Source organism: Cygnus olor, chromosome 5 (assembly GCF_009769625.2).
Source record: "Cygnus olor isolate bCygOlo1 chromosome 5, bCygOlo1.pri.v2, whole genome shotgun sequence".
Taxonomy (NCBI): Eukaryota; Metazoa; Chordata; class Aves; order Anseriformes; family Anatidae; genus Cygnus; species Cygnus olor.
The window spans coordinates 51,275,759-51,292,109 of record NC_049173.1 but is presented as its reverse complement, the minus strand read 5'-3'; positions in this window follow the sequence as shown (position 1 = coordinate 51,292,109).

Below are 16,351 nucleotides of genomic sequence, written 5' to 3'. Positions count from 1 at the left end.
TGAATGAAATTCAGTGAGTATGCAAAAGTAGTTTTTGATGATAGCAGGGGCTTCCTATCATGTGGTAAACAAGAAAAAAAAAAAATCCCCTAACCTAAGTGAGTGGTGATTCCAGTTCCTACTTGCTCTTTCACAGTTCAAGTAAGTAATACATGTAACTTTGTTATAACGCTTATTGAAGATGTTGGAATTGTAATCTATTTCTAGGACAAGGACTTTGAAGTTGATTTCTTAATGCTCTTAGGAAATTGAAGCCATGAATAGCTATAATGTAAAAATTCAAACACTGGAGTTTCACTCTTGTGTTGTCATCACCTAGAGCCACAATAAATTGTTAATTTTCATCTAATTTCCCCTAAGAGATTTCCTAAGCAATTTCCTGGCAAGACTTGCCATGCTTCTATTCTAGTCCAGTGCAGTATGGGAAGAGCTAGCTCTTAGGCAAGAACTTTCTTATTCCTGGAAAGAACTGAATCAAAATTCGAAATCAAACGGTCACTCACTGAGGCGATCGGCGCCGGGTCCGACCAGCTCTGCAGCAGAGCAGTGGGTCGCGCAGTGAGAGGGGTTTTCTGCCCCAGCCCGCGGCTGACCAGGCATGGGCGGAGCCGGTAGCAGCGCCCGTTGCCGCCCTCACGTACAAAGGCAGACCCAAGGGAGCGCCAGCGCCCCATAGCGCGGCGAGCAGTGCGGGCGGCCGGGCCGTGGCGTGGGCGTTTGTGCGAAGGGCAGGAGGCGGCCACTCAGTTCTCGCAGTGACGAGGCGCAGGCTTATACTGAAGCAAGAATGGCGTCCACCCGCTGCACCTGCCGGGCAGAGGCCAAAACCCAGACGGAGGGGCCACGACCCCCCATGGCAGATGCCTGCATGCTGACAGAGCCCCCGAGGACTGAAGGAGCTTCCCAGACCCCCAGTTGCAGGGAACTCCGGAGTCTGGAAGTATCCCTGGGGCCCAAAGGCAGAATTGGGTGTTGTGGGTGCAACTGTGCCCAGCTGGATGAGCTTTTTGAGCAAGCTGCTGTCTGCGAGAGGAGCTCAACAGGCTGCGAAGTGTCTGGGAATCTGCGCAAGAGATTGATGCATGATATCAAGTGCTGGCACAGACTGACCAACAGACATGTCTTACGTCCTCACAAGGGACTGGTAAGGGAGCCTCCAACCCTGAATTGGCACAATTAATGGACTTGCAAGACCAAGGAAGCTGGACGCTCATCTCTGCTCGGATCAGAAGGAGGACTCTCCCCCTTGCCCCCAAAGTGCCCCTACGCAATAGATATGATGTTCTGGGGCTCAAAAAAGGAGAGGATAATAATAACAAGAATGGTAATGGTCAAGCCCCAGGAAAGGGCAACAGTGTAAAGGTGGACCAGCAAACCACATGTGTAAGAACCAGCGCCACAAAAAAAAAAAAAAAGGCAAAAAAAAAAAAGGCAAAAAAAAAAAAAGGCAAAAAAAAAAAAAAAAGCACGAAGGGTGTTGGCAGTTGGAGATTCTTCTCTGAGGGGCATTGAAGTGCCCATTTGCTGCACAGATTATCTCTCTTGAGAGGTTTGCTGCCTGCCCAGGGCCTGCATTTGCAACATGACAAAGAGGCTACCAAGCTTGGTTAAACCACACGAGTACCACGCATTCCTAGTCGAATTTCAAGTAGGGACAAATGAGGTTGCAACAAGGAAACTACGAAACACCAAAAGGGGCTTTATGTCTCTTGGAAAGATGTTGAAGGGATCAGGAGCGCAAGTGGTGTTCTCAATTCTCCCAGCTGGAGACTGGGACCCAAGGAGGAGGCAACATACAAATCAGGTCAACGATTGGCTGCGTAGCTGGTGTCATGCTCAGGGTTTTGGGTTCTACGATCTCAGGCATTTTTCTGAGAGACCAGGAATGCTGGCACCAGATGTGGCACACCTGACGAAGTAGGGCCAGAGTGTCCTGGGCAGGAAGCTGGCTGGACTCATTAGTAGGGCTTTAAACTGGACTCAGTGGAGGAAGAGGATGTACCTGTAAGAGATGCAAAAGAACCAGTGGATTCCAATACTCTAGAAAACAATGGGGAGGCACCTATGAATCATCCCATAGGAACTGGGAATGACTCCTCTAAAAAGGCCGATCAAGGGGAGCCTTTTGATGAAGCCTTCTTGCTCCAGCTACAAGAAACATTGCACTCACGGGTGCTCTTCCTGTTGGGGGATTTCAGCCACCTGGATGTCTGCTGGGAAAGCTACACGGCAGGAAGTAAGAAATCCAGGAGACTCCTGGAGTGCATTGAGGACGACTTCCTCGTCCAGGTGTTAGACAAACCAACCAGAGGAGAAGTGTTTCTGTACTTGGTGCTCACCAATGTGGATGACCTCATTAAAGAGATTAAGATTGGAGGCAGTCTGGGTTGCAGTGACCATGCCCTGGCTGAGTTTGTGATCTCAAGAGATGTGGGCCTGGCAAAGAGACAGGACCCTCAAATTTAGAAGAGCAAACTTCCAGTTGTTCAAGGAATTAGTGGATGAGATCTCATGGGACACAGGCCTTAGGGACAGAGGATCTGATCAGAGCTGGCAACTCCTTAAGGATATTTTCCTTAGAACGCAGGAGCTCTCCATCCCTATGTGCAATAAATCTAGCAGGGAAAGCAGGAAACCGGTATGGCTGAGCAATGACCTCCTGGTCAAACTTAGGCAAAAGAAGGAACTGCACAGGCAGTGGAAACAGGGCCATGTGCCCTAGGAAGAGTACAGAAACGCTGTCTGGACATGCAGGGATGGGATCAGGAAAGCCAAGGCACTGACAGAGTTAACTTGGCAAGAGATGCAAAAATATAACAAGAAGGGATTCTACAAGTATGTTGTCCAGAAAAGAAAGACTAAGGAGAGTGTACCACCTCTGAAAAATGTAGATGGAGGACTGATAACAGACATGGAGAAGGCTGAGGTACTTAACTTCTTTGCCTCAGTCTTCACTGGCAGTCAGGCTTCCCACATCTCTTGAGTCTCTGAACCTCTAGGCAGGGGCTGGGGGAGCAGAGTCCTTCCCACTGTAAGCAAAGAGCAGGTTTGTGACCACCTGATGCAACTGAACAGCTACAAGTCTATGGGGCCTGATGACATCCATCCCAGGGTCCTGAGGGAACTGGCTGGTGTTGCTGCCAAGCCACTCTCCATCATATTAGGAAGGTCATGGCAGCCAGGCGAAGTCCCTGGTGACTGGAAAAAGGGAAACATCACTCCCATTTTTAAAAAGGGTAGAAAGGAAGATCTGGAGAACTACAGACTGATGAGCCTCATCTCTGTGCCTGGCAAGATCATGGAACGGATACTCCTGGAAGCAATGTTAAGGCATGTGCAAGACCAGGAGGTGATCTGAGACAGCCAGCGTGGCTTCACCAAGGGCAAATCATGCCTGACCAATCTGGTGGCCTTCTATGATGGAGTGACTGCATCAGTTGACAAGGGAAGACCAACCAATGTCATCTACCTGGACTTCTGTAAGGCTTTTGACATGGTCTCACATGACATCCTGATTTCTAAATTGGAGTGATATGGATTTGAAGGGTGGACCATTTGGTGGATAAGGGGTTGGTTTGATGGACACACACAGAGAGTAGTGGTCAATGGTTCTATGTCCAGGTGGAGGCCGGTGACGAGCAGTGTCCCTTAAGGGTCTGTCTTGGGACCTTTGCTTTTCAATATCTTCATCAATGACATAGATGATGGGATTGAGTGCACCCTCAGCAAGTTTGCAGATGACACCAAGTTGAGTGGTACAGTTGATACAACAGAAGGAAGGGATGCCATCCAAAGGGACCTGGATAAGCTTGAGAAGTGGGCCCACATGAACCAAATGAGATTCAACAAGTCCAAGTGCAGGGTGCTGCACCTGGGTCAGAGGAATCCCAGGCATGAGCACAGACTGCGAGAACTCATTGAGAGCAGCCCTGTGGAGAGGGATTTGGGGGTTCTAGTGGATGAGAAGCTCAACAAGAGCCAGCAGTTTGCACTTGCAGCTGAGAAGGCCAAGTGTATCCTGGGCTGCATCAAGAAAGGCATAGCCAGCAGGTCAAGGTTGTTGATTGTCCCCCCAACTCTGCCCTCATGAGGCCACACTTGGTGTACTTCTTTCAGATCTAGGGCCCCCAGCACAAGAAAAATGTGGACCTGTTAGAACGGGTCCAGAGGAGGGCCACAAAAGTGATCAGAGGGCTGGAGCACCTCTTCTGTGAAGAAAGGCTGAGAGAGCTGGGGATGTTCAGCCTGGAGAAGAGAAGACTCCGTGGAGTGGCCTTTCAATACTTAAAGGGTTCTTATAAAAAGGATGGAGAGGGACTCTTTGCTTGTGTAGATAATGATAGTAAAAGAGGGAACGGTTTTAAACTGAAAGAGGGGAGATATGGGTTAGATGTTAGGAAGAAATTCTTCACTCAGAGGGTGGTGAGGCACTGGAACAGATTGCCCAGAGAGGTTGTGGATGCCCCATCCCTGGAGGTGTTCAAGGACAGGCTGGATGGGGCCCTGGCAAACCTGATCTAGTGGGTGGCATCCCTACCTATGGCAGGGAGGTTGGAAATAGATGAACTTTAAGGTCCTTTCCAACCCAAGCCATTCTATGATTCTATGAAAATTTGGATTAAACCAATATAATTTCAAGATTATTTAGAATACTTACAGCTACAGACGTTTTTCAAATCAGTTATGACATACGTTAATGAAAATTTGAGAAGCATATTAATTTGGAGAGAGAGGGAGAAAGAAAATGTTTCTCTGTGGAAGAAATCAAAAAGTTGTAAAAGAATACTTCTCTATGTCACTCTGTTGTTGGGTTCAAGGCTGGCTGAGCATTAGCTGCAGCCTACTTGTTTCATCTTGCTGTTGATCTAAAATTAAGGACTAGGCTCATAAAATAGGAGAGTAAATGGTTTGTTCTCTGCTCTTGCATGCTAATAAGAAAATTGTGTGAAAATGAATCAAATCCAGAGCAAACACTGAGCATGAAAGAAATAGCTCAAAAGCATTATGGAAAAATGCGCTAAATAGGTCATATTCAGCAAATTTTAAAAGGAATTGTGTAATAGCTCTCAAAGTCTACTTGCTAATGGAGGATCATCATTGATGGGGTGTTTCTATTTAAGTATCTCAGAGGTGTCTTTTTAGCTTAATAGTACTTATTTATTTTTTTTATTATTATTATAAATGATCTGAAGGAAAAAATATAATCACTCCTGAAAGGGACTTATAGATTTGGATCATATCCTGACAGATTACAAATACCACCTGTTAGGTTAAATCTTCATTTATTCTCATTTTACTGAGACTAGAATCTTAGTGAAAATGAATAGCATTTGTCTGTCTGTAAGGTCTTGTTTAACCCTAGTGGTTTCCCCATAGGAAAACGTGTACAGAGGGAAAAAGGGTTGACTACAGATACTGGGTACTGAAAAAACAGAAATCTTTCATTTGAGAAGTCTGATAACTTAATAGTAATTCTGAAGTCTTAGGTTTTCTTCAAATTCAAATTTTCTTCAAAATGCCAATAAAATCAGTACAGGGATTTGGCCAATTCTAGAAAGGAGCATGATACATAGAAATGCCTGGACAGTAAAGAGAAGACCATGTAGGGCTGTTACATATTTTATTCTTTCCTTCAGTTATTAATGGACTAGCTGATACTTCATCATTTCTAATTCATATATCTGGATCTTATGGATGCCTAACACCATTAACCTCTGTGGGTTTCAGAGAAAACAGACAAGTTTGTTTCAGTGAGGTGCAGCACTTGAATTCAGTAAAAAAAAAATTAAAAAAATAAAAAAAAAACATTTCTACAATGTATTCAGTATATAATTTAGTATCTAATTTATATATAAAATATATAATATTATATATTATATATATATAATTTAGCATCTAGCTAATTGAGTGTCTTAATGGACTTTCAGAAGATCTTTTTTTTGTTATTCTTTCTTACTAAATACCTCATGAATTATTAAACTAACAGATCAAAATGCACAATTTCACTTCAGTTAACTCCCAAACAAGGGTAATGTTTCATACTCAGATTTTAAATAATTTAATTTTACCTATTTTTTGAATATCTAAGCAGATGTTGTACAGAGGTTGTGTATCTGTCTTTGTCAAATTTACATTTTTACCCATCCAAAATCAATGGTTCATTGCTGGCATAAAATGTCATGCTGTGGGAACTGACTATGGAATTCTTATTGCATGGAAATATTTTCGAGAGAACTACTGCAGAATTCCCTGTGTACATATGTGCTGAAATACTGTGATCAACAATAATCATTGCCATTTTTACTATTGAAACTAAAGTTAAAGAATTACATGTAGAGTTCAGCAGAGGTCAATTTTTTTTTCCTCTTTTGTTTTTTTTGTCAGTACATAGCCTTTTTTTTTCCAGATTGTGACTTCATATTATTTGAATAAAAGGTGGCCAATTCAATCCTATTCATGCATGGGAATAACAAAAATATTTTGTTCATTTCGGTGGACTTCTACCTTCACTCATTTCTTCTTCCACCAGACAAAATGTCAGATGTTTGATCAGGATCAGGTATCTGTTTTTCACAGGAAAGAAATGAATGTTGGAGGATGAGTTTAGATAGTTTTGGTCACATCAAAAATATGAAGAAGCTCATTAATCTAGCACTGTTTGGTAGAAAAGAAATGGAAAGGTTTTTTTTATTATTATTTTATTTATTTATTTATTTTTCCCCAAATAACATGTATTTATTTGAAAGAATTTTGAAAAGCCCAGGGGAAAGAGGCTGTACTTTTAGCTAGAATATTGCTTCACTTGAGTAAGTAGAAACAAGTGTTTGCCTTTGATAACTGTGCAGACATTAGACTCTGACTATTAAAGAGGGTTGGCAGCTACAGTATAAACTGGGGCACTTGCCATTTCTGGACAAATTGTGTCATTCTTACTGGAAAGTCAGCTAGTAAATGCTCTAGCGTTTTGTCTGCTGTGTTTCATCTTTGACAAAACAGAAGATGAAGAATAAATGAACTGAATTGGGAATTCTCTAAACTAGTTATTTTCAAGAGATGAGTTTCTAATTTTACTTTAAATATGCTATTATTTAGTGGAATACCAGCGCTCAGAGGGAGGCGGATTTGTCAATGGTTTGGTGGGAGTATAATAAAATGTTAGATAAATCACAGGAGACTGAAAAAAAAAAAAAAGAAAAATATAAAAAGAAAAAAAAATGTTATGGTCATTACAAAGTCTCCAAGTATTTGGACAAACAGAAAGGTAAAAGGTAAATCAGCCCACAGTATCTCCCTGACAATCTCTATCAAACAACCCACTGATCTGCATACTAATATAATACACTGTTTGTATGACTTCTGTTAGGATAGGCACCACTGTATTCCTGAGGAAGCTGCATGCCTATGACTGGTGAAATCACTAACTACTTTTAATTTAGAGGGCAACATTTTCATCCTTGGAGGAACTGTCATCGTTGTTTGAGGGCACTGTCTCTCTGCTGTGGATTAATGTTTGTTTGCATGGGGATGACAAATAATTGGTACAGCTAGGACCAAAGCTTGAGCTGTTTCTTACTCATGTCAGATACAAAAGTTCAATTGACTTTGATACTTGAGGACCTAGGCTGGTAGTCTGAAGAATCTGACAGTTCTTGCCATTAGTCCATCTCCATTAACAAAATGTACCTTTGCTTAATTTCTCATCCTAGTTGCAGAGCCACAAAGCAGCAATTACAGCCAACCTTAGGTGGCTTATCACGTTTACAGTTTTGGAAGTTGGAACACCTTTATGATCTATTTTTGTGAGGTTTTTAGTATTATGCTTTTTATTTGTTCTGGCTTATCCTCATGCCTCTTGTATGAGGAAGCCTTTGAGGCACAAGGAGTTTCTGCAGAGCATCAAATGACTGATCCATATGACATGTTTAGTTTAATAGGAATTATATGTGAAATCCACATATGCCACTATCAATTCTTTGATACATCCACTTATTTGATGTTGGAAAAAATGTTTTATAATAGATGCTTGATCTTTTTAAAATTACATTGTGTGTGTTTACTAGAGTTATTTGAAGACATTTATTAGCATTTTAATTTGATATTTTTAGTCATTCTGACCATGTTTTCTTTCTGTCCTGGTGGATGTAATGGGTCAAAATTCTACCTATTGAACAACCTATTTCAAGACTCTTCAGTAACTTTAGATACTTTCATTCCTACTGTCACCTGCTTTTCTTTATTTATCTTTCGTTCCTGTCTTCTCATTTTGCTGTGAAATTTTTAACAATCCTATTCAGAGCAATTTACACTTCCATAGGTAGGCTCTCAAAGTGCTGATCAAACATTAATAAAGCACCACAGCAGAGCTGCTCCAGAATATCTTGATCACTTTTTTATAGAACACACAGATTCATCAAAACCAAGAACTTGTTTTGATAAATTTTCTATTTAGAAAACACCCTGACAGAGTTCTGAAGCAGACAAAATGCATATTTAAACATTTTGAAATACAACAGTTCCACATACTTTGGAAATAGCTTTTCATTTGGCTGATAGTTAATAATAAAAAGTGAAGCCAAATGAAGAATTTCAAAAGCATAAAAATGAAAAATTTAGATTGAGAGTTGAAAAGATGAAACATTTAGTTCTGAAATACTTGCAAAATTTCAGTTCAATGCCGCACTTGAGATCAAGGAAAGAATTGCAGAATCACTTCCCTCACCAGGGAAACTGAGGCATATGACTACATCAGTGAATAGTGCTGTATTATATACCAAGTTTTGTCCTGATAAAAATGCCAAGAAAAGAGACAGTTTAAATAATCTTGTCTACCTAATGTATATTTAGTAAAGTCTCAGTTCACTTGCAAATGTTATTGTCCTACTGTATATTCACGGGAACACACACCTTTGAAGAATAAGCAAAATCAGTCTAGAGAGCAGCATTTAGATCTCTGCTGTCTTCCTGCTTACTAACCCATAGATGACATTGTCTCCCAGTAATAACTGCCTTTAATTTTAGGGTAGGAATGTGGGAATCATTAATTTTCACTGGCTAAATTAAGGTGCAAGGGGTTTTGACTTCAATGTATTGACTTGTAGATCCTTTTTCCATTTTACTAATTCACGTGTTAGCACTATTGTTACTGTGCAGTGTATTGTACAGCATGTTAACATACTATTTCAGAAGCAGTATATATGAGCCCATAAGCTAATTTAGCCTGTGTGTACACCTACATCACAGTATACATAAACCATAGGACAGACAGTGGGGGACTTAAGGTAACAATCAAAAGAAAAAAAAATACTTGCTTTGAGCTTGTTTTTGTCAGGGTTTTGGTTTGAAATTGATTTGATCTGATAAGGTTTATAGACAGATGACATCAATGCTAAATGCTGAGGAAGGAGACAATATGCAGTAATTAGTCCCAAAGCTGTTTCCTAAGCCCTGGATAAGAAGCTCTATTCTGCAGGGTCCTGGGGTCTACAGGGAGATACTGAAGGCTCTCAGCTCTCCTCTGGAAGATACAGATGATCTGTGCTTCATAGCAGCACTCAGCATCTTCCAGAATGAAGCCCATCAGGATCAGTCTGATACAAGAGCAGTCTGATCCAAGGTTTTAATTTCATTTCTTCTCCCCAGAATCAGGAAGTTCATCAGTAAGATCCGCTGTCATTTGGCGCAATAGGATTATAGGGTCAGCAATTAGATGTTGTCATGAAGACAATACACTTATCAGTGGCATTTCTTATTTCTCATTTAGAAATTACTTTTGCCTTTTAGTTGATTTTTTTTTCCCGTCAGCAATTAAATGCATAGGCTTTAAATAATTGGGCTTTCTTAGCTACCTCAGTGTTACAGTAATAAGCTTCATTCAGCTGTATCCTCTGGGTGGGGCCAAACTTATAGTGAAGAACTTAAGTATATATGCTGTTGTGGTAGTATACTCTGCCTGTAGCTGTGGTTGTGGGGTGTTTTTGTTTTGTTTCTTTGGTTTAGTTTTATTTTTTGTTGTTTTCCTTCTGAATATTTAATTGATGTAATGCAAGAGGCACGTTAATGGGCTTAGTCTTTTCTGACGGATTTTGTTGGTTCTGTAAGAACCACAGATTTTTCCCTAAAATAGTCAATGCTATTCCTCTTTCTTGGGGATTTTCCAACATTCACACTCTGTGTTGTGATAACAAAATCAAGGTAATACTCAAAGGGCAGATCAACAGCAGGCAGGCTGTTGTCTAAAGCAAAAAATTTTCTTTCCTGATGAAGTGGTGTCACTTCCAGGCAAACAATTCAGCAGAGAGGATGTACAAATTAAAGTTGTTGGGCTCCTATGGCTGACAAATTTGTCTAAAAATGGGGAAGGCTTTAACTTCAAATAACTACTCCACAAATTCTTACAAAATTTGTTTTATGTGGATGCAAAATACAGAATCAAACCTTGTAACAAGGTCTAAAAATTAGTATTTGATTCTTTCCTCTGCTCTTCTCTCAGACTATACTCTGCACTCCAAGTATCAAGAAATATTTTTGTGCATCTTTGAATGATTTTAGCTTCAGAAGGCAGTGGTTTGGGGAGGGATGTCAGAATACTTTTGTCTTCCAAAGTGGCTATTGCTCAGTTTTCACTCAGCTAGCTCTAAATGTGTCTCTTTTCAATATCCTATTGCTTTTTTTATTTTGTTTCAAGATGTCTTGAATAATGTAGGCAGAAGTAGAAGCCTAACATAGCTTTATGTGCTACACTTCAGAGAAACAAGAGAGTAGCGTGGGAGGGAGGGATAAGTTCTCAAAAGCTACAAGGATCTACCTTTACCTTTCTGAGTTCTTTATATCTTGCCTAAGGACTAACAACAAAATCTGTGCCATGCTGAGAACTGAATTCCTTTTCAGTTACTTTTTTTTTTGTTTGTTTTCTTTTTCCTGAAATGCATTTCTAATCTTCTTAACAAAGTACTGACCTAGCATAACTTGATTTATGAAATCTGATGAGACTGCAATCCTTTATGGAATAAATTTAGGCTAATTTACTTTTTATGTTATTGTAAAACCTATAGGCAATAGTCAACGTGATTTTGAAATCTCGGATTTTGCAGTGAAACACATAACAGTACCTGCTGACAGAGGTGTTCCGCCATATAGAAGAACAAAACATTTAATGGCCCATTTGTATATTTGGCTTCACTGGGCTTTCCTAGCAACACCAGAATTCTAGCAGGGCTGACCTGTGCCCCTAGTGCATGTACAGCTTTAGAAATCTCTGAGTTTCCAGCTTCTGAATACATTGTATATTCTGAATACATGACACACTTGCACCCTACAGTTTTCAAAGTTTGCATAACTGGCTCCAGTGGCCCAGAACTGCAAAACGTGCTGCATAGAAACTGAAGGGTGAAAACAATGATATACTAAAGTCTATCTACATATCAGTTTTGTTTTGTTTTTTTGTTTGTTTATGTGTATGTTTATTTTTCCATTCACTGAGCATGCAATTAGTCTAGTCTTGACCAAAGCTGCTCTTGGAAAAAAATAAAAATAAATAAAATAATATAATAATATATATATTCTAACATTTGGTTACTGGCATGCAGAAAAGAGGAATATAATTTTGATATATATATATATTCAATAGAACATTGCAACTACTGTGTTTATGAAGCACTTAAAGATTCTCCAGTGTTTAATGTTTTATACTTACTGTGTTCTAGACTCAGGAGAATTCCAGCTCAGTGAAGAGCAGCTAAATGCTTGATTAAAAATAAACCACTTAAAACCAAAACAATTTTTTGGCTTTTCTTCCTCCACAGTTTCCATGGAATTCTTATGGCAGTTTGCTAGAAAGTGATTTGGTTGTATGACTCTTTTAAAGTAGCAATTGGCCTGTTCTGCCAGCTGAAAGCATGTGGTAAACAGAAAAGCTTTAGCTGTAAATTAATAACACCTATAGCACCTGCGGTACCGAACTTTTACTGCAAGAATGAATCTCACCCAGTAACTCTTCTGAGGCAGTTATGCTACAGTGCATGGATTTGAGAAGATACATGTATACAGCTTGCAATATAACATAACAGTCAGCTGTCTCTTTATTTTCTGCTTTCACTGGTATGTCCTGAAAAGTCTAGGTCTTTCTGTTGATTTGGGGTCTCATTTCTGTTATTCAGAATGTTGTCTTATCTGTATGGATAACAGTTCCAGTAAGAAGCCAGAGCAACAGACTTAGATGTAGTAAAAATTCATAAAACCAGAAGAGTTTCATGTCAGACAGAGAGAGTTCCTGAATTAAGTATGTGGGGTTCTAATGATGCTTAAAATTTAAAAAATAAAGCAAACAGCTAGCAGAGATTCAAATAAGAATTATCTCATCATGAAGTTAAGTGAAGCTACTGAAAAGATGAAGTACGTTATTTTGTTAATTTCTTTGGGATTAAAACTAGTATTGAGAAAGAACAGGTGAATTATCAAACTGAGACACAGATGTCTGGAAAACACTGTTCTGTCAGAAAATTTCTCATTTTTAAGTTATCAACTGCGTCTGGGAAATGAAAAAGAGGAAGACGTTGAAATATTTTTGATAGTTGTAAGACCATTAACTGGAGAACTACTAATTCAAGACTAATTTATGGTTGAAAGCCTGCAACTGAGATAGGGTTTATGGAAGTTACTGTCTCAAACTTAAAATAGCAGTCATAATTTTTCAAGCTGATGGAATGCTCTGGATGAAGAATTGAACAATCTTACAGTGAAATCACTTAGCAAATTACAATTTTTTTCCTGTTTATAAGGATATTTCCTTAACAATCTAGACCTGAAATGTTACAAAAAGTGAGAACAGCAGAACAATCAGTATATCTTGGAGGGAGGTTAACTGGAGCAAGTTTTGATGTCTCCTATAGGACAAGGAGAATTGCTTTTTAGATTCCATTCACTGTATGATTTAGGTTTATGTTGATTTAGGTTTATGAGATGTTAGACAACTGTCCTGGAGATAAAAGCTCTACCTTGAAGGCATTCACATTACTGAGTGAAATTAATCTCATCCTTTGAAATTCAACACTTGAACAAAGGTGGTAAGAGGAGCATATCATCCTCACATACAGGCTTAAGTTGTATTGGAAGCAATGGGAGCAATGGAAAAGATTTAAATGTGATTTTTCTCTTCATGAAACCTAAGCAATGTCCTGCCTTTGCACAAACTGGTAGGCTTTTTAGATGGAAAAAACATTTTACAAATTGTAGAGAGAAGAAAAAATCCAGAAGAGAAGTGAAGGGCAAAAAGGGAGAAGAAGAGGAATTGTTATAAATGTAACTACTAGAAATTGTTCAAATGGCAGCTTATAAGCAGAATTAGAATTATTACATATGAGTAGCACACTAGTGCATGAGACAACATGTTAAAAACCTAAGCTGTTATAATGAGAAAAAATAAAACTGAATGTAGAAAAATCTGTTGATTCTGTAATCTGTTGATTACGTACTGCAGATTTTTTTTTTATTTTATTTTTTTACTGTATTGTACAAATTAGGTGTTAAAGTAAAATAACATTGAATAATTTTGTTATTGTTTGAGACAATACAGGATGTAAGACAGAGTTGGCACGTCAGACAAGGTAGCCTTTTTGAGAGAAAGGTAATGATGAAGAGCTTGAGCACATGAGAACATATTTTTAAAGTGGCTAGAGAATCTAAATGAACCAGCAAAAAGCAAAGCCAAGTTATTAACAGATTGACAAATGATTATTAAAAAAAAAAAAAAGGAAAAGAAACTGAAGGCTACCACAAAGATCGTTGACTGATGCTGCATAAGTAATTAAACCTAATTGAACTGTAGGTACATGGTTACTGGTGGCTATAAATTTGTTTGCTTGTGCTGAAAAAGAGTGCTTGCTCTGGATTTTTATCACACTAGACAGAAATAGCATTATTAAAGGTTGCAGTTGCATTACATCTCAGATATTAAAATTGTGGGAAATCAACTATGGTAATGATAGAGAATAGATAATCTGATTTCGTGCATTTAATTTTTTTTCCCTCAAGAGTATAATTCTAAACACGATCTTCTAATCCCAGGGTATCCACAGTTTAATGGTCTCACACAAGATAGTTTCTCAATTATTCAAAGATCTGTTAAAATTTTGGGGGACTATAACTGACACAACTAAATTATGCAGCAATAATCTTGAGCCTGGAATTGTCGGTACCAAACATACCGTTTGACAGGAAGTTTAAAATGAGACTACCTGACTGTGTAACTACTAAAAGATGTAAACAAGGATACTCTAAATTCTTATGAATAGTATAAAAAGGTCAAAGAGAAAATATGGTGTGCTAAAACATTGCCGAGGCGATCAGCTCCGGGGCAGACGCGTTCTGCAGCGGAGCGGTGGATCGGGACAGGCAGGGCTTTTTTTTCCAGCATCGAGGCCACTCGAGGGCGCTGCCAGGACCTGGCAGCCCTCGCGAGGGAGGCTGACGAGGCGTAGGCGGAGCCAGCAGCGCCCCCTCCCCAGCTGTTCAAAAGCAGCCCCTAGGGAGTGCAAGCGACCAGGAGCGCGGCGACCAGGGCGGGCAAACAGGGCGTGGCGTGTCAGGAGGGTGTGGCGCAGCAGTTCGCGCCTGCAGTGTGAGCAGGGAGGGCCCCTCGCCAGTCTTTTGCAGCGGTCTTTCCCTTTGATACCTGTAACCTGCCTGCGAGGAACCTGGCCATGGTATCAACCAGGCAGAAAACCATGGCCTCCGCATCTCTTGCGGCCTCTCCAGCTGCTGTCACCGATGTGGCTACTCAGACGGAGGGCTCGGGGAAACACACAGCCGTCCAGGTCTTGGGCTGCAGGGTGTGCCCGAGTCTTCTGTCGGTATCCAACAGCAGCAGCGAGGGGTATGCCTGTGGGAGGTGTGCCCAGGTTGAAGAGCTGCTCAGCCAGGTAGCGGAGCTTCAGGAGGAGGTGAGCAGGCTCAGAAGTATCAGGGAGTCAGAGAGGGAAATTGATGGGTGGAGGTGTACTCTGCCCTCTCTGAGACAGACTCACGAGCCTGCCATAGCACAAATGTCTCCTGCTACGCAGAAGACAAAAGTTCCCTCATCCCGCCAGGCAGCAGGAGGGGACCTAAGCCAAGGGGGGGAATGGAGGCAGGTTCCTGTTTGGGGAGTAGACGAGCCCTGTCCCTGCCCACCTCACCTTCCCATCTACCCTTATATAACAGGTATGAAGCTCTAGAACATGACAACCAGAACGACGAAGCAGGCGAAAGCCTGTCCCGGTTGGTGAGGATGCCTAAGGCAAGGTCCCCTACCCCCCACATTGCTACATCAGTTCTCAAAAAAGAAAGAAGGGTTATTGACATGGGGGACTCCCTTTTGAAAGGGACAGAGGGCCCAATATGCCGACTGGACCCTACCCACAGGGAAGTCTGTTGCCTCCCTGGGGCTCGGGTGAGAGACTTCGCTAGGAAAGTCAAGTGCCTGGTACGGCCCACCGACTACTACCCGCTACTGGTCTTTCAGGCTGGTAATGACGAGGTAGCAACGAGAAGTCCGAGAGCGATCAAAAGGGACTTTAGGGCTTTTGGGCGACTACTTAAAGGATCAGGGGCACAGGTTGTGTTTGCCTCTGTTCTTCTGATAGGAGGGATCGAAGCTGACAAGCAGACGCATCACATTAACACGTGGCTTTGGGACTGGTGCAACCGGCAGAATTTTGGGTTTTTCGATCACGGGAAGGTCTACGCAACCCCAGGCCTGCTGGCACCAGATGGGATGCGCCTCTCTCAGAGAGGGGTGAAGATTTTTGCTCAGGAGTTGGCTGAGCTGATAGATAGGGCTTTAAACTAGAGTCAAAGTGGGAAGGGGATAGGACCAGGCACGCCGGTGACGAGCTAAGGGATGGTGTGCTAGAATCAGAGGGGCTGTGTCCTAGTGAGGCCCTTCGGTCGGATACACAAGGTGCTGCGTGTAGGGAGGTGCATTTGAAGTGCTTCTACACAAATGCACGCAGTATGAGGAATAAAATGGATGAGCTGGAAGTCTTGGCCCAGTCCCACAGCTACGACATCATCGGCATAAGCGAAACCTGGTGGGATGAGTCCTGTGGCTGGTGTGTTGCAATAGATGGTTACAGGCTCTTCAGGAGGAACAGGCAGGGTAGGTGAGGTGGTGGGGTGGCGACGTATGTGAAGAATGGGCTGGACTGTGTGGAACTTCAAGTTGGCGATGGCAAAGTTGAGAGCCTCTGGGTAAGGATTAAGGGATGAACAAATAAAGGGGATGTAGTTGTGGAAGTCTATTACAGACCACCTGGCCAGGACGACAACGCTGATGAATTATTCTTTGCAGAACTAAGAGATGCCTCGAGATCGACTC